This window comes from Schistocerca nitens, chromosome 9 (assembly GCF_023898315.1).
Source record: "Schistocerca nitens isolate TAMUIC-IGC-003100 chromosome 9, iqSchNite1.1, whole genome shotgun sequence".
NCBI classification, from domain to species: Eukaryota; Metazoa; Arthropoda; class Insecta; order Orthoptera; family Acrididae; genus Schistocerca; species Schistocerca nitens.
In genome coordinates, this window is record NC_064622.1 from 448,731,271 (window position 1) to 448,744,128 (window position 12,858).

Sequence of the window (12,858 nt, forward strand, 5' to 3'; positions counted from 1 at the left end):
TGTGGTTCCTGAAGAGGGGCAGCAGCCTTTTCAGTAGTTGCAGGGGCAACAGTCTGGATGATTGACTGATCTGACCTTGTAACATAAACAAAACAGCCTTGCTGTGCTGGTACTGCGAACGGCTGAAAGCAAGGGGAAACTACAGCCGTAATTTTTCCCGAGGGCATGCAGCTTTACTGTATGGTTAAATGATGATGGCGTCCTCTTGGGTAAAATATTCCGGAGGTAAAATAGTCCCCCATTCGGATCTCCGGGCGGGGACTACTCAGGAGGACGTCGTTATCAGGAGAAAGAAAACTGGCGTTCTACGGATCGGAGCGTGGAATGTCAGATCCCTTAATCGGGCAGGTAGATTAGAAAATTTAAACAGGGAAATGGATAGGTTAAAGTTATATATAGTGGGAATTAGTGAAGTTCGTTGGCAGGAGGAACAAGACTTTTGGTCAGGCGAATACAGGGTTATAAATACAAAACCAAATAGGGGTAATGCAGGAGTAGGTTTAATAATGAATAAAAAAATAGGAGTGCAGGTAAGCTACTACAAACAGCATAGTGAACGCATTATTGTGGCCAAGATAGACACGAAGCCCACGCCTACCACAGTAGTACAAGTTTATATGCCAACTAGCTCTGCAGATGACAAAGAAATTGAAGAAATGTGTGATGAAATAAAAGAAATTATCCAGGTAGTGAAGGGAGACGAAAATTTAATAGTCATGGGTGACTGGAATTCGTCAGTAGGAAAAGGGAGAGAAGGAAACATAGTAGATGAATATGGATTGGGGGGAACAAATGAAAGAGGAAGCCGCCTTGTAGAATTTTGCACAGAGCATAACTTAATCATAGCTAACACTTGGTTCAAGAATCATAAAAGAAGGTTGTATACATGGAATAAGCCTGGAGATACTGACAGGTTTCAGATAGATTATATAATGGTAAGACAGAGATTTAGGAACCAGGTTTTAAATTGTAAGACATTTCCAGGGGCAGATGTGGACGCTGACCACAATCTATTGGTTATGAACTGTAGATTAAAACTGAAGAAACTGCAAAAAGGTGGGAATTTAAGGAGATGGGACCTGGATAAACTGAAAGAACCAGAGGTTGTACAGAGTTTCAAGGAGAGCATAAGGGAACAATTGACAGGAATGGGGGAAAGAAATACAGTAGAAGAAGAATGGGTAGCTTACAGGGATGAAGTAGTGAAGGCAGCAGAGGATAAAGTACGTAAAAAGACGAGGGCTGCTAGAAATCCTTGGGTAACAGAAGAAATATTGAACTTAATTTATGAAAGGAGAAAATATAAAAATGCAGTAAATGAAGCAGGCAAAAAGGAATACAAACGTCTCAAAAATGAGATCGACAGGAAGTGCAAAATGGCTAAGCAGAGATGGCTAGAGGATAACTGTAAGGATGTAGCGGCTTGTCTCATCAGGGGTAAGATAGATACTGCCTACAGGAAAATTAAAGAGACCATTGGAGAAAAGAGAACCACTTGTATGAATATCAAGAGCTCAGATGGAAACCCAGTTCTAACCAAAGAAGGGAAGGCAGAAAGGTGGAAGGAGTATATAGAGGGTCTATATAAGGGCGATGTACTTGAGGACAATATTATGGAAATGGAGGAGGATGTAGATGAAGATGAAGATATGATACTGCGTGAAGTGTTTGACAGAGCACTGAAAGACCTGAGTCGAAACAAGGCCCCGGGAGCAGACAACATTCCATTGGAACTACTGACAGCCTTGGGACAGCCAGTCCTGACAAAACTCTACCATCTGGTGAGCAAGATGTATGAGACAGGCGAAATACCCTCAGACTTCAAGAAGAATATAGTAATTCCAGTCCCAAAGAAAGCAGGTGTTGACAGATGTGAAAATTACCGAACTATCAGTTTAATAAGTCACGGCTGCAAAATACTAACGCGAATTCTTTACAGACGAATGGAAAAACTAGTAGAAGCCGACCTTGGGGAAGATCAGTTTGGATTCCGTAGAAATATTGGAACACGTGAGGCAATACTGACACTACGACTTATCTTAGAAGCTAGATTAAGGAAAGGCAAACCTACGTTTCTAGCATTTGTAGACTTAGAGAAAGCTTTTGACAATGTTGACTGGAATACTCTCTTTCAAATTCTGAAGGTGGCAGGGGTAAAATACAGGGAGCGTATGGCTATTTACAATTTGTACAGAAACCAGATGGCAGTTATAAGAGTCGAGGGACACGAAAGGGAAGCAGTGGTTGGGAAGGGAGTGAGACAGGGTTGTAGCCTCTCCCCGATGTTATTCAATCTGTATATTGAGCAAGCAGTGAAGGAAACAAAGGAAAAATTAGGAGTAGGTATTAAAACCCATGGAGAAAAATAAAAACTTTGAGGTTTGCCGATGACATTGTAATTCTGTCAGAGACAGCAAAGGACTTGGAAGAGCAGTTGAACGGAATGGATAGTGTCTTGAAAGGAGGATATAAGATGAACATCAACAAAAGCAAAACGAGGATAATGGAATGTAGTCGAATTAAGTCGGGTGATGCTGAGGGAATTAGATTAGGAAATGAGACACTTAAAGTAGTAAAAGAGTTTTGCTATTTGGGGAGCAAAATAACTGATGATGATCGAAGTAGAGAGGATATAAAATGTAGACTGGCAATGGCAAGGAAATTTGTTAACATCAAGTATAGATTTAAGTGTCAGAAAGTCGTTTCTGAAAGTATTTGTATGGAGTGTAGCCATGTATGGAAGTGAAACATGGACGATAAATACACTCCTGGAAATGGAAAAAAGAACACATTGACACCGGTGTGTCAGACCCACCATACTTGTTCCGGACACTGCGAGAGGGCTGTACAAGCAATGATCACACGCACGGCACAGCGGACACACCAGGAACCGCGGTGTTGGCCGTCGAATGGCGCTAGCTGCGCAGCATTTGTGCACCGCCGCCGTCAGTGTCAGCCAGTTTGCCGTGGCATACGGAGCTCCATCGCAGTCTTTAACACTGGTAGCATGCCGCGACAGCGTGGACGTGAACCGTATGTGCAGTTGACGGACTTTGAGCGAGGGCGTATAGTGGGCATGCGGGAGGCCGGGTGGACGTACCGCCGAATTGCTCAACACGTGGGGCGTGAGGTCTCCACAGTACATCGATGTTGTCGCCAGTGGTCGGCGGAAGGTGCACGTGCCCGTCGACCTGGGACCGGACCGCAGCGACGCACGGATGCACGCCAAGACCGTAGGATCCTACGCAGTGCCGTAGGGGACCGCACCGCCACTTCCCAGCAAATTAGGGACACTGTTGCTCCTGGGGTATCGGCGAGGACCATTCGCAACCGTCTCGATGAAGCTGGGCTACGGTCCCGCACACCGGTAGGCCGTCTTCCGCTCACGCCCCAACATCGTGCAGCCCGCCTCCAGTGGTGTCGCGACAGGCGTGAATGGAGGGACGAATGGAGACGTGTCGTCTTCAGCGATGAGAGTCGCTTCTGCCTTGGTGCCAATGATGGTCGTATGCGTGTTTGGCGCCGTGCAGGTGAGCGCCACAATCAGGACTGCATACGACCGAGGCACACAGGGCCAACACCCGGCATCATGGTGTGGGGAGCGATTTCCTGCACTGGCTGTACACCACTGGTGATCGTCGAGGGGACACTGAATAGTGCACGGTACATCCAAACTGTCATCGAACCCATCGTTCTACCATTCCTAGACCAGCAAGGGAACTTGCTGTTCCAACAGGACAATGCACGTCCGCATGTATCCCGTGCCACCCAACGTGCTCTAGAAGGTGTAAGTCAACTACCCTGGCCAGCAAGATCTCCGGATCTGTCCCCCATTGAGCATGTTTGGGACTGGATGAAGCGTCGTCTCACGCGGTCTGCACGTCCAGCACGAACGCTGGTCCAACTGAGGCGCCAGGTAGAAATGGCATGGCAAGCCGTTCCACAGGACTACATCCAGCATCTCTACGATCGTCTCCGTGGGAGAATAGCAGCCTGCATTGCTGCGCAAGGTGGATATACACTGTACTAGTGCCGACATTGTGCATGTTCTGTTGCCTGTGTCTATGTGCCTGTGGTTCTGTCAGTGTGATCATGTGATGTATCTGACCCCAGGAATGTGTCAATAAAGTTTCCCCTTCCTGGGACAATGAATTCACGGTGTTCTTATTTCAATTTCCAGGAGTGTAGTTTGGACAAGAAGAGAATAGAAGCTTTTGAAACGTGGTGCTACAGAAGAATGCTGAAGTTTAGATGGGTAGATCACATAACTAATGAGGAGGTATTGAATAGGACTGGGGAGAAGAGAAAATTGTGGCAGAACTTGACTAGAAGAAGGGATCGGTTGGTAGGACATGTTCTGAGACATCAAGGGATCACCAATTTAGTATTGGAGGGCAGCGTGGAGGGTAAAAATCGTAGAGGGAGACCAAGAGATGAATACACTAAGCAGATTCAGAAGGATGTAGGTTGCAGTAGTTACTGGGAGATGAAGAAGCTTGCACAGGATAGAGTAGCATGGAGAGCTGCATCAAACCAGTCTCAGGACTGAAGACCACAACAACAACAACAACAATAATGAGGGTGAACCTGTATAGATAATATATTTGCTTCACAGGGATTCAGTTAAAAAAAGAAGAACGAGAGGCAGGCTCACACATTTTGATTTTTATTGATTTAGAAAAGGCATGTGACACCGTACCAATAAAGAATGTAGGTCGCTATCTTGACGAAATCACAGTAAATAAGTTTGCGAAGGATTAGAGGCATGGATTAAGATAGGAAAAGAACACTCCTGGGTAATACGACCAACCAAAGAACTTAGACAAGGGTGCTGTAAAGCACCTTCTCTGTTTAAATATTGTCTGAACAAAGTTCTCGAAGAACAGCTGAAACAAGTATGGAGGATTGGGCTTGGACACAGATGGATGCTACCTATCGAGTTTACTAGAAGAAGGGATCGGTTGTTAGGACATGTTCTGAGACATCAAGGTATCACCAATTTAGTATTGGAGGGCAGCGTGGAGGGTAAAAATCGGAGAGGGAGACCAAGAGATGAATACACTAAGCAGACTCAGAAGGATGTAGGTTGCAGTAGTTACTGGGAGATGAAGAAGCTTGCACAGGATAGAGTAGCATGGAGAGCTGCATCAAACCAGTCTCGGGACTGAAGACCACAACAACAACAACAACAATAATGAGGGTGATCCTGTATAGATAATATATTTGCTTCACAGGGATTCAGTTAAAAAAAGAAGAACGAGAGGCAGGCTCACACATTTTGATTTTCATTGATTTAGAAAAGGCATGTGACACCGTACCAATAAAGAATGTAGGTCGCTATCTTGACGAAATCACAGTAAATAAGTTTGCGAAGGATTAGAGGCATGGATTAAGATAGGAAAAGAACACTCCTGGGTAATACGACCAACCAAAGAACTTAGACAAGGGTGCTGCAACGCACCTTCTCTGTTTAAATATTGTCTGAACAAAGTTCTCGAAGAACAGCTGAAACAAGTATGGAGGATTCGGCTTGGACACAGATGGATGCTACCTATCGAGTTTACTATTCGCCGATAATCAAATAATATTGGTTGCAGATGACTATGATATAGAATACATGATGAAGGAAACCTTAGAATCATACGAAAAGACCTGAGTAACAATAAATTTTCCTAAAACAATAAATCTCTGTATAGGAAATTAACAACATGACATTATTATTGATGAAAAACTATTGACACATGTCAGAAGTATAAGTATCCTGGGGTTATAATCTCAGATTAAGATTACAGTAAACAGGAAATAAGACAGATGACAACACAAACTAACCAAGCAATCAGTAAGCTAATTTCCATCCTTTCCTCAAATAACATTAAGAGAAAGATGCAAAAGGTTGTATGAATCTATCACACAAAGCATTTATCTATCTGGACACCTGGAAAATGAGAAAATAATGTAAAAGAAACTTTCGAATTTTTAGAGGAAAAGTTGTAGAATTTCAAGGGAATCAGAAAGCAAACGAAAACTGCCACATACATCACCGAAAAGGGAGGCAACGGCTTTCAAAATAGCAGGGGCGTGTGATGAGATTAGGGGATGGGTGATAGTCGAGAAAATTACTTTGTCGGCAACCTCCGTGCAAGAGGGAAATAGGAAGACCGCGTGCAGAATGGAAAAATCAGATGGAGGAAGACACACAGCGCAGACATTTGAATGATATGAAGGGATGTGAACCACCGACATTGCACCGCACTACCTCGGACTCTCACCAGTTTGCGGAGAACTTCGCCCAGCAGCATCCGACTCACGTAATCACCGTGGCGGCTGGATGGCTAGGCCTTGTTGGCAAGCATCGTAGCCCGTAGAACAGGCGTTGCTAAACAGGATGGAGATTGCTTATTACCAGAGCATGCTCGTAAACATCGAAGGGCTTTGCTCGGGTAATCTCTCAGCAGCTGTGCAGGCTGCCGAGATGAACAACAACATAACCCTCCCACGAAAGAAGGCCGGAGATGTTGATGATTGCTTGCAGTTACCAGTCGAAGGCAATAGCACATAGCAGGCCTCCGGAATACTGTGACAGTTGCACAGGGCGCAACACACCACCAGATCGTCTCAGCAAGCTGGACGTACACTACTGGACATTAAAATTGCTACACCAAGAACAAATGCAGATGATAAACGGGTATTCATTGGACAAATATATTATACTAGAACTGACATGTTATTACATTTACATGCAATTTGGGTGCATAGATCCTGAGAGATCAGTACCCAGAACAACCACCTCTGGCCGTAGCCTAATAACGGCCTTGATACGCCTGGGAACTGAGTCAAACAGTCCTTGGATGGCGTGTACAGGTACAGCTGCCCATGCAGCTTCAACACGATACCACAGTTCAACAAGAGTAGTGACTCGCGTATTGTGACGAGCCAGTTGCTCGGCCACCATTGACCATACGTTTTCAATTGGTGAGAGATCTGGAGAATGTGCTGGCCAGGGCAGCAGTAGAACATTTTCTGTATCCAGAAAGGCCCGTACATACCTGCAACATGCGGTCGTGCATTATCCTGCTGAAATGTAGGGTTTCGCAGGGATCGAATGAAGGGTAGAGCCACGGGTCGTAACACATCTGAAATGTAACGTCCACTGTTCAAAGTGCCGTCAATAAGAACAAGAGGTGACCGAGACATGTAACCAATGGCACCCCATACCATCACGCCACATGATATGCCAGTATGGCGATGACGAATACACGCTTCCAACGTGCGTTCACCGCGATGTCGCCAAACACGGATGGACCATCATGATGTTGTAAACAGAACCTGGATTCATCCGAAAAAATGACGTTTTGCCATTCGTGCACCCAGGTTGGTCGTTGAGTATACCATCGCAGGCGCTCGTATCTGTGATGCAGCGTCAAGGGTAACCGCAGTCGTGGTCTCCGAGCTGATAGTCTATGCTGCTGCAAACGTCGTCGAACTGTTCGTGCAGATGGTTGCTATCTTGCAAACGAACCCATCTGTTGACTCAGGGATCGAGACGTGGCTGCACGATCCGTTACAGCCATGCGGATAAGATGCCTGTCATCTCGACTGCTAGTGATACGAGGTCGTTGGACTCCAGCACGGCGTTCCGTATTACCCTCCTGAACCCACCGATTCCATATTCTGCTAACAGTCATTGGATCTCGACCAACGCGAGCAGCAATGTCGCGATACGATAAACCGCAATCGCGATAGGCTACAATCCGACCTTTATCAAAGTCGGAAACGTGATGGAACGCATTTCTTCTCCTTACACGAGGCATCTCAACAACGTGTCACCAGGCAACGCCGGTCAACTGCTGTTTGCGTATGAGAAATCGGTTGGAAACTTCCCTCATGTGAGCACGTTGTAGGTGTCGCCACCGGCGCCCATCTTGTGTGAATGCTCTGAAAAGCTAATCAATGAATATCACAGCATCTTCTTCCTGTCGGTTAAGTTTCGCGTCTGTAGCACGTCATCTTCGTGGTGTAGCAATTTTAGTGGCCAGTAGTCGTTGCAAGGTCGGCAGCTTATAGCGACCGAGGACAGCGGGCCATAGAGTTAGCGGTCTAAAAAGTGAAGGTCATGTGGCGAGTGATAGCGGCGAATCACAGGCTCGGCCTCGTCGTTGGTGTACTGCAACATAAAGATGCCAAGATTCGGAAAACTGACTATTTTTTACAGCATATCTGAGGTAATGGCGATGTGTCTGCCTGGCAATGGCCGAATATGACCTACTTTTCCTGGCTAGTCAGTGGTCTTCGCACCCTTCTAATTCTCAAAAATGACTTTCAGAGCTTCAACTTGTTGCCGTTCTGCCATATACAGTACGCAGGCTGATGGGTGTTCTTGTGAAACTTTTACTCTCTCTTGCGAAATCAAACTGCCCTCTTAGAATGACGTGAGGTCTTCTCCTCGCTGAAGTCATGTTGCTGAGTTTACAATTCCGACCTTTCTCTCGCGCCAGGCGAGGCAATATCCTCCGGGTTTGTTCTGCTTTCCACAATGTCGGCTTTCCCCCTGTTTGTCGTTTTTGATTGCGACACGGATCGTTGGCGTGGCTTGCCTTTGCTTGTTGCTGGCTGGAGAAGACTTTGAGGAAATTTTTGCCCATAAATACGTTTCTGCTGTGTAACAGACGATTTACACAAACAAGGTTCGAGAGGCTCGAATACAGGGTTGAGAGGAACAGCCTAAAGAGCTGTAAACAACGCCTAAAAAAGTTAATGAACCCAGAAATTCCCAGTCACATACTAGAAGTACAAATAATTTCCATATAGACTTTGGATCCCTGTCTAGAGCCCAAAAACAGTTTTATATTTTGGTGCAAAAGCCTATATTATGTTGCCGATGGATATCAGACAAGAAATTGATAATCCTCAAATATTTAGAAAGAAAGTACAAGAATACCTTGTTAACCACTTCTATAATTTATCATAATACTTGGACTCAACAAATCAAATTCCGCATACCCCTAATCCTTCTATCAGAAATATCTTGACCTTGCCAGTGTATGGACGGGTGATGGTGGTTAATGTGAAGTTAGATAAATGCTTTGTTTGAGGTATTAGATGAAAACAGCGGCTGAGGAGGATATGAAGAGGAGAAGTGGCTTTTTTCAAAGTTGTTTTGTTTCTACTGTAACTATATGTTACGTTTTTGACAGTCAGCGCTGGAGACGAGCGATCTATCGAAATTTTTTAAATATATATTAAAGACTAAAAGTCTTTGTAGACAAGATCGAAAACAAATTTTGTTGCGATTACTAGTTTCAGCTACGCAAGAGCCGTCTTCAGATCATAGAAAACAGTCTTGATTAGTATAATTACAATGGCAACTTAATAGAGCGCCACCAAAATTTTGAGTGACTACATTCATACAGAATCTGTAGGTGGACTAATTTGACATATCGAGCGTATACAGTCAGTTGGAACGAAGGTTATAAAACTAAGACATTATATCATTAATGCTTAGCAACTGACACATTAATTATCATCTATCAGACAACACAAATACTAATTAAATGTGTCAGCTACTAAGTCTCAACAAATGTGTCAGTTACCAAGTCTTAACGATATAATGCCTGAGTTTTATAACCTTCGTTCCAGTTAATTGTATAAGAAAAATATGTCAAACTATTCCACCTGTTCGTCCTGTATGAATTCTCACTCAAAATTTTATAACGATGCATTAAGTCGTTATGACAGTTACACTAATCAAGGCCGTTTTTATATCCTGAAGATGCTCGTGTGTAGCTGAAACCAGTGATCACAAAAATTATAAAAAATTCTTAAGGATTATACACTACTGGCAATTAAAATTGCTACCCCACGAAGATGACATGCTGCAGACGCGAAATTTAACCGACAGAAAGAAGATGTGATATGCAAATGGTTAGCTTTTCAGAGCATTCACACAAGGTTGGCGCCGGTGGCGACACCTACCACGTGTTGACATGAGGAAAGTTTCCAACCGATTTCTCATACACAAACAGCAGTTAACCGGCGTTGCCTGGTGAAACGTTGTTGTGATGCCTCATGTAAGGAGGAGAAATACGTACCATCACGTTTCCGACTTTGATAAAGGTCGGATTGTAGACCATCGCGATTGCGGTTTATCGTGTCGCGGCACTGCTGCTCGCGTTGGTCGAGATCAAATGACTGTTAGCAGAATATGGAATCGATGGGTCCAGGAGGGTAATACGGAACGCAGTGCTGGATCCCAACGGCCTCGTATCACTAGCAGTCGAGATGACAGGCATCTTATCCGCATAGCTGTAACGGATCGTGCAGCCACGTTTCGATCCCTGAGTCAACAGAGGGGACGTTTGCAAGACAACAACCATCTGCACGAACAGTTCGACGACGTTTGCAGCAGCATAGACTATCAGTTCGGAGACCATGGCTGCGCTTACCCTTGACGCTGCATCACAGACACGAGCGCCTGCGATGGTGTACCCAACGACTAACCTGGGTGCACGAATGGCAAAACGTCATTTTTTCGGATGAATCCATGTTCTGTTTACAGCATCATGATGATCGCATCCGTGTTTGGCGACATCGCGGTGAACGCACATTGGAAGCGTGTATTCATCGCCATACTGGCGTATCACCCGGCTTGATGGTATGGGGTGTCATTGGTTACACGACTCGGTCACCTCTTGTTCGCACTGACGGCACTTTGAACAGTGGACGTTACATTTCAGATGTGTTACGACCCGTGGCTCTACCCTTCATTCGATCCCTGCGAAACCCTACATTTCAGCAGGATAATGCACGACCGCATGTTGCAGGTATGTACGGGCCTTTCTGGATACAGAAAATGTTCTACTGCTGCCCTGGCCAGCACATTCTCCAGATCTCTCACCAATTGAAAACGTATGGTCAATGGTGGCCGAGCAACTGGCTCGTCACATTACGCCAGTCACTACTCTTGATGAACTGTGGTATCGTGTTGAAGCTGCATTGGCGGCTGTACCTGTACACACCATCCAAGCACTGTTTGACGCAATGCCCACGCGTATCAAGGCCGTTATTACGGCCAGAGGTGGTTGTTCTGGGTACTGATTTCTCAGGATCTATGCACCCAAATTGCGTGTAAATGTAATCACATCTCAGTTCTAGTATAATATATTTGTCCAATGAATACCCGTTTATCATCTGCATTTCTTCTTGGTGTAGTAATTTTAATGGCCAGTAGTGGACATACATATAGTAGTCCATGAGAAATTTTTACAATTTCCAATTTGAGTAAATTAGCAATAGTCATAATCTGTTGTTGGCATACTCGTTCTTTGCAAAAGTATCCAACAGGGGCTACTCCTACCTGTTGTTTATTTTAGCTCCTTCCATGTCCCTGAAGCCTCTACGTCACTTTAGAAGTAACAGAACACGACATGTCAATGTGTTACTCTAGAGTCTAAACCGTGTCATCAGGTGACAGGTGCCTGGTATCTCAGGCAGAATATCTTGGCAACTTTCGATATGTAGCTTTGGCGCGTCGATTGCAACACCATCTCGATCGTCAGAACTTCGTTAGGACGCGTTCATGCTCTTCGTTCAGTTACCAGTCCGCAATACAGGGTACTCCATGGGTGTGGAACAACGCTTCTAAACAAAAACCGGTGTATAGACAAGAATTTAATGTGTTGGGAAAAAACTGTGAGTCTGTGATAACAATTTGGCGGCCATTTCGGAACCCGAAAACTGTATGTAGCTCATATATTTCAAATGGAAAGGGATCATTTGAAACTTGAAACAGAAAATTGCGCCAGAAAAACGGTGGGTCCTTTCGCTTTAGGATAGCTTTATTCGTTTTCGTCGCGTTTTGTACAGAACGACTCAAATGCTGGTGGTAACGTATAGAGACTACCGTATGTGCTCGATTTGTTGTCCAGAAATTTGTAAGGTTGCTGCTGTCTACTTCAGCTATCCCTAACGTACTTTAACCAGCACGTGTAGCGGAATGAGAGCACAATCATCGGCATCCGCTCCCTAAGGTGAGCAGAGTTTCCGATATGCATCACACACACACTATTCGCTTCACATGTCTCCAAAGGCAAAAACTAATGGAATTGACGGCATATGCTGGCCCTCCAATGGATCTCTATCTCCGGGATAACTGGATATCATGCGATTACAGGTGGATGGACGAGCACAGTTTGCTCCGAGGTGCGGGCAGTATTGCTGTTAGGACACTTAGTGAACGATCCCAACACTATTTGCGTCCAAGGTGACGTTTTCCAAATGACCGCCATGTTAGTAGAAGAGCCTTACCGCCTCCACACGTGTGGAGCACTGTATTTCCTCTGGCTCAGAAAACAGTCGGCAAGATTCTGCGTCAAGAGGAAACATGTATTTCGTGATGGCGGGAGCGTTTACTTACGGAGCCTTGAACCGGCCTTGAAGCGAAACCCTTCACGTAAGTTATAGCGTGCATAGAACCAATATTTGTTTTCGCAGTGTTAGAGTTTATACCCACAGGCGTTGGAAGGTTTTCTCCAGCCAAATAATACACCAGAGCTGTAGTTTTACACTCTGCAAGGACGGCACCTGTCACTTCCTGCTGACGTACATAGCCACAGCACAGTGTGGTGTCGCTGAGGTAAAAAGCGAAGCTCTGTGGAGGCGATTGCATAACATTCGGATGTAAAAATGTCTCGAATCTCCAGCTGGACATATTTCCTAGACAACATAACGGCAAAGAAAAGCGAAAAGAAAAGTTTTTACAGTCTTCCAAAGTAATCTATGACATTTTGAAAGACTGTCAAAACAGAGAACCCATTACACCAAATTTCAATGCAAATTTAACGCCTATTTTGAACAATTTTT